At 47.5% G+C, this 5892-nt stretch overlaps 1 pseudogene; it reads right to left on the reverse strand.

The window, feature by feature from the left end:
- Positions 1-2807: 2807 nt before the first annotated feature.
- LOC147787046 (uncharacterized) lies at positions 2808-3654 on the reverse strand (annotated as a pseudogene).
- Between the last annotated feature and the right edge of the window lie 2238 nt (positions 3655-5892).

The raw sequence follows: 5892 nt of genomic DNA on the forward strand, positions 1-5892 counted from the left end.
CCCTATCTTTCCTCACTCAACCAACTTCTTGATTTGTCACACAAGTGAAGAAAGGATGGGCTTAGGTAGCACTCTCGTTGCCAAATAAAACAAAAGGGCGAGCTTGTTGCTTCTATTTCGAGTTAGAAGAATATTAAGATATTAATAGTCGTATCCGTTCCAAAGGAAAAGTGTCTTTCAGTCTCTTCCTCAGCATCAGAGTGTCTATTCCTTCACGCACAGGCGCAAAGCTCTTTCAGAGCCTCCTTCCTACGTGGCATACTTCCATCCATCGATTATGGAGAAAGAGAATCTATTCATAGGCGAAGAAGAAGTGGGATGACGCTTCTTCCATGTTAAACCCATCTTTTTCACTTTTGTTGACCTCGGGCTAAGTCGATACCTCAAACAAAGGGGGGAGAGAAGAGAGCCTCAGTAGCAAACTGTTAGGCCCTTTCACCTTCCAAATAGGCACTTTCGGGCAGCTTTCCCCTCTCTCTTTGCTTTATTGCTATTGGACATCCAGGCTAACTAGTCCAAGGGATAATTAGCGACCTCTACCTGTATTGGATCGACATCCTTTCCCGCCGAAGACTCATTCCCCGGATAACTAATTCCTGCTACAAGGTAAAGGGCACGGCATTAGCTTCTCACATTAGCTTATCAAATTCGTCTTTCCTTCTCTAGGGCTTCCTAGGATGCTCATTCATTTTAGCTTCCTCAATACCCTTTTCCTCTCCAACTCGGTAAAGTGTCTTCGACCCTGAACCTATTGTGGATAATGGCAGGATTCAAGTTCTTCCTCCGAGAGGTCTTTTGGACGAAGGCAAAGTGGAGTGGGAGTGCGGATCCCTAGTTATGGGTTTCAAACCGTTTCCCTCATAATCAGAACAAGAAGTGAAGATAGAGTTGGTGGGGAAGGCTTTCCGGGGCGGCGAACGAGGAGATAGGCCAGGTTTCGATACATGTCTAGTTGACGCAGTTGGAAGTTGCTTGGGAAGATCTGTGCTGGTTGGTATACTTGCTGGGGGTTTTTGGTGACATAGATCCATAGGTATGTGCTTGCAGTCGGCTGATAGAGCACTGCATATATCAAACTCAAGTCAAAGGGCGTCGGTGTAGTCAGCTTCCCCGCTCACGTTTCGGGTTGAGTCGGTCAGATTCTTGAAACAACAGTCCTAGGAGGGCCGATTGATTGAACGAGATGGGAATCAATGCCTAGTCAAATTCAAGTAGAGTACGGGGCTTGTTTGCTCCTTCGTATAGGTTACGTGTAGGCTTCCATACGATCAATTGAATATTGGAAAATATAGATATTCACTACTATTGATATCTGAAACTTTAGACTGAAAGTATACTGCTTACTCATTTGATTTTATAGTTCTTCGGAATCCATACAGGTCGAGTGGGCCTTACGGGTTGCTTGCTTGGCTCTCAGTTGCCTTTAATTCAGGCGAATATGGCTCATAAATGATCTATTAGCATTAGATAGCTGTTAGTAGGGGCGCATTGGTTAGCCCACGAGAGAGAGAGGGGCTGTGGGGCTGTTCGAGGTTGAGAGGAAAGAAAGCAATTGGAGGTGGTGAAGGAACTCCACTCTCATCTAAGCAAGCGCCTCCGCAGGCACTCTTGCAATAGGAGAATACGCTTTTCATTCACCACTCTAGTGGACAGAGACAAACAACTACTATCGGATTCAGTTGATCCAGCCTTATGAGGTGCCTTAGTGCGCTAGGTGGTAGTTCAGCTGTAAGCGTCAACCAGTCGAAAGGAGAACTCATAGCAGGGGAGGAAGCCATTCAAGGGAGAGAGAAAGTCAGATAATGAAGGGACTTTTATATAGTTGATTATTCAGAAGTCACAAGAGGAAAAGAAGAAGAGGAAGGCGAATCGGAATTGAGAATCAATAGAAAAAGAAAGTCAGATGTGGTGGCCTATCAACTAGCTCTAACTCTCAAGGCCGAGGAAAAGCTAAAGAGAAGGACCACAAGGAGGCACCGAAGGTGATAGGGGATTGACCTCTACCGGCGAGGAAAGAGACCCCTTTTTCCCTTCCCTCAATATATATATGGGACGCTTGACTAAGAGTTGAGAAAGTAGCTCCATCCTACTCGTTGCCCAGAGCCACTGGAGCATTGTACAAGTGCTTAAGGCTCCTTGGGGCCGTGGCCACAACTCTTTCTTCTAGTTGTCAAGGCTTTTTAGCAAGCTACCCCTATCGGCGAGAACTAGGCTTGGTTTGGTTAGTAGTGCCCCTTGTCCTGTAGGCTCTCCGGCCCATGAATTCTTCAGAGCGGGACGGCAGGCCGGGCAGACGGGGACCAAGAAGTGCCTTGACGCGCCCCACTACTTCTCCTCCTTTATTGCAATTATGAACTCCATGGAACTTTCTCAATTCCAACGCAACTTATCCTTTTGTAGCTGACGTAACAAACTACGCGAGCCTCCCAACGAAGCCAACAGAAATCCTATCCGAATCAAAGAAAGAAAAGGCAGTTTCATTATGGTGGTATACCAACCGCCTGTACTGGAACTTCCAATTCCAATCGAAGCATATAGATCTGTAAATGGATTAGTATGTATAGCTACTTCAGTCGTGCTCGTCCTTTCTCGAAAGTATCTTTTTTATGGTAACATGGTCAACCAGAAATTCTGATGTTCGCGATTCGTCATCCACTGATGTAGAAAATGCTCCTGTTTTCCATTCTCATATGAGGCCGGAAAGTTTATTGGCAACTGGTCGGCACGAAGTTCTTTATCATGCTCAAAGATGAGCCGATCGTTCGTTAGGGACGGTTTATAGATCAGCAAATTCCCACAAATGGAATGAGAAGTAGGTCCATGTAAATGGTTGATACCTCGCAAACAACAACGCTCCTTCCCCATATGGAGTTCGGAACCCAAAGGCAATCGTTGAGTGAACTCTATCTTCTTTGTGTTAGTTGACCTAAGCCGCACCATTACTGCTGGGGTGGGGCTCGGCCTCCGAACCGTACGTGAGACGAGTTTCTGCCTCATATAGCTCGGGCCGTAGACCGGGGGATGTTTAGGAGAGATGGGGAAACCCAGCTGCTGCCAGTCGGGGAAAACCAATCCTATAGCTCCCGCGCTTACCGTTCTTTCTATTATCCCATTTTCTTTCGGGATAGGCGGCTAATACTAATATCTAATAAGTTCAGTCCTCGTCATCTGACCAATTGGCTCGGACACCAGACCGCTCGTGCCCGCCCCCATAACCACACGGGCTCGCCCTAAATGGAATGGCTCTCTTAGTTACGCTGTGCCCTGACTCGAGTCCCCATGTCCGCTCTTCTCCGCCCGCAACCCAAGAAGTTGGCTTTGCCAACACAAGATTAGGGTCGTCCCCTTCATTCTATGCTGACTCCGTCCCCGGGCTGGCTTTTTGGGAAGCCCGTTCCCACCGCGCTCACGGCCCGGCTGGCCTGCCTGCAGTAGTGGGAATTCTCCCGTTCCCTGGTCAAAGACTTGGTTGGATGCGGGATCTACTCCACGAGGAGCGGTACAGACGTAGATGATATCATCACGACCTCTCTTTTCGTACCGCTAGGGATGCTTAACGCCACTTCGCCAACTGGCGTTACTTGCGCTTTCGTCTCTCTCAGTGTGGTCAGCACTGGGTGTTTCCGAGCTACGAGGCTTACACCCATTCGCATTAGTTCATCCAAAGTTCCTTACCCTTATGCACGAATTATGGAATAAGCCATCTTCCTATCAAGGTTAAGGAGTCAACTGAGCATCTCAGCGGCGGGATTGAATACCCAGATCGAATCAGAGTTCACGCCGCCCACCCTCAAATAGGAGGCGTGGGCCACAGGTCGCACATAAGCCACCAGGTCGCACGACAGAAGAACACCCAAGATAAAGATGCACACTCCTCCATGTGAAATATTCATCTTCATTGGAGCTTTTTGGTAGTAGTCGTGACCAACAGCCATCAGCTGCCGACTCGTTGGTAAGGCGAGAGGTTCAAGCCCGATTTTTGGTAGCATACCCCACACACAAGTACCCCCCGACGAAGGACGGACGAAAGCTACAGGCCCAAAACCTTCGAACCTTCTTTCTAAATGGGGGTGCCCGGAGCACCTCATCTTCTCATTGCATCCTTGCTCATTCCCGTTAGGCCTGAGTGTTTGGCCTTTACTTCTCCGCGCCCGCTCACGCTTCGCTGAACTATGGCGTGGTAAAGAGAAGAGAGTACGAAAGAATCGTAAACAGAGCACACCGCAGAAAGATGAAAAATATGAGAAGTCTCCCTTGGATGAAAGAAGAAGGAAATGAAGAAGGGGAACGAAACGAAATGAGGCGTTTCTAGCTCGAGTTTCGGATGAGCTTCTCCCAATTATGTCTGGTAATAGAATAGGGCGGCTTGCTCTGACCAAGACTCCACTTTTTGCTCCGTCCAGAGAGCGTATGAATTTCCTGGAATGTAGATAGACCAAAAGAGGGAATAAAGAGATAGGAATAGGAATTATAGTACCATTGGAAAAAGGGGCACCTGTGGGAACATCTCTACTGACAAACCATTTCAATAGTAGTACGGGTGCTGCCGTGCCACGAGGCACGACCATGGAAGTAATGAAAAAGAAAAAGTTATTTAGTTGGACCATCCGCTCGAGATGTTCGAGTTTCGCTTCTCGTCAGAAGATGAGACGCTAAAAATGAAAGTGTTCGGAATGCATACCGAAAAGATACCAATGAAGCTGACCATTAATGACTAGTTCGAAGACCAGCAGCAGATCAAATAAGGGACCGCTCTTAGTTAGAAAATGAAAGAAAAGCAAACTCTCATAGTTCTCCGCCCAGCTCCAACTACTTCTTCGTTAAGTGAGGTGAGGTACTTATTTCGGTTTGAAAAGAAAGGGGTCGCCCTTTTTCTGGTTGAAGTAGCCACTACTTTGGTCGTAGTCAGTTTAAACACATAAATCCAGTCCACTTACAGTACAGCCATGTTGATCAAAATGCAAAAGTTTCATGACTTGACCAGTAACTCGTCCTCGTATTAGAAGATCATCTCACCCTGTGGTCGACATTCCATTCCCCTTAGTCGTACGTGCTCATTCTCTTTTGATTTGAATGGGCCCGGTCTCTCGAGGCGAGGTACATATGGCCGGCCCTTCGGGTGTCTTGGTGATACAAACAAAGAAAAGACGAATTCCAATCACATCCCCCTATCACAACAAGCCAATCCGAGGAAATAGAATCGAAGAATCTACCTTTTGCCTTCCTGTTGATTACGCCCGACAATCAAGCTGCACTTCCTTCTAACAAACAAGTGGCTAAGAGTTAGCAAGCAACCAACCTTGGCCTCTTGGTAGGAGGTGACCCCTTCCTTTCCGGCCCGGCCGCGGTACGGCACCTGAACTCGAAGCTACGATCAGATCCGATTGGATTCCACAGATACAGTCGATTGGGTCTGCTCCTATCCGAACCAACCCCAGAACTTCGAACGGCCGGCATGTTTTGGACGGTAGAACGGGGAGAGGGGTGAAACCGCGAGACCAAAGGGAGAGGGGGAGTCGTTGCCCATTCTCTCTCCGAGCACGAGCAGGAACATCAAAATGAAAGACCGAAGACATGTACATGACACGGAACGAGATATGAACAAGTGAGATGATTTGATAGGCTGCCTGCAAAAAGAGTTTACCGACCGCATAACAATGAATTCTTGTGTGTAGCGTGTGGGGCCATGTTGCCCGAGCGATCATAGTACGGCCGCTCATCCAATATCAAAGAAATATGTAGATCTCAGCCATAAGGGATAGCGTATCTACAGAAGAGAGAGTACGGGGCCTTACCCTTAATTTAGTTTAGACGCGGATCGAATGCCTTTACACTATAGGCTGTGTGAAGCATGCTTCTTTGACAGAAAACAAACTCTTTTTCGATGACAAC

This window comes from Cucurbita pepo, chromosome 18 (assembly GCF_057944985.1).
Source record: "Cucurbita pepo subsp. pepo isolate OVF chromosome 18, ASM5794498v1, whole genome shotgun sequence".
Lineage (NCBI taxonomy): Eukaryota > Viridiplantae > Streptophyta > Magnoliopsida > Cucurbitales > Cucurbitaceae > Cucurbita > Cucurbita pepo.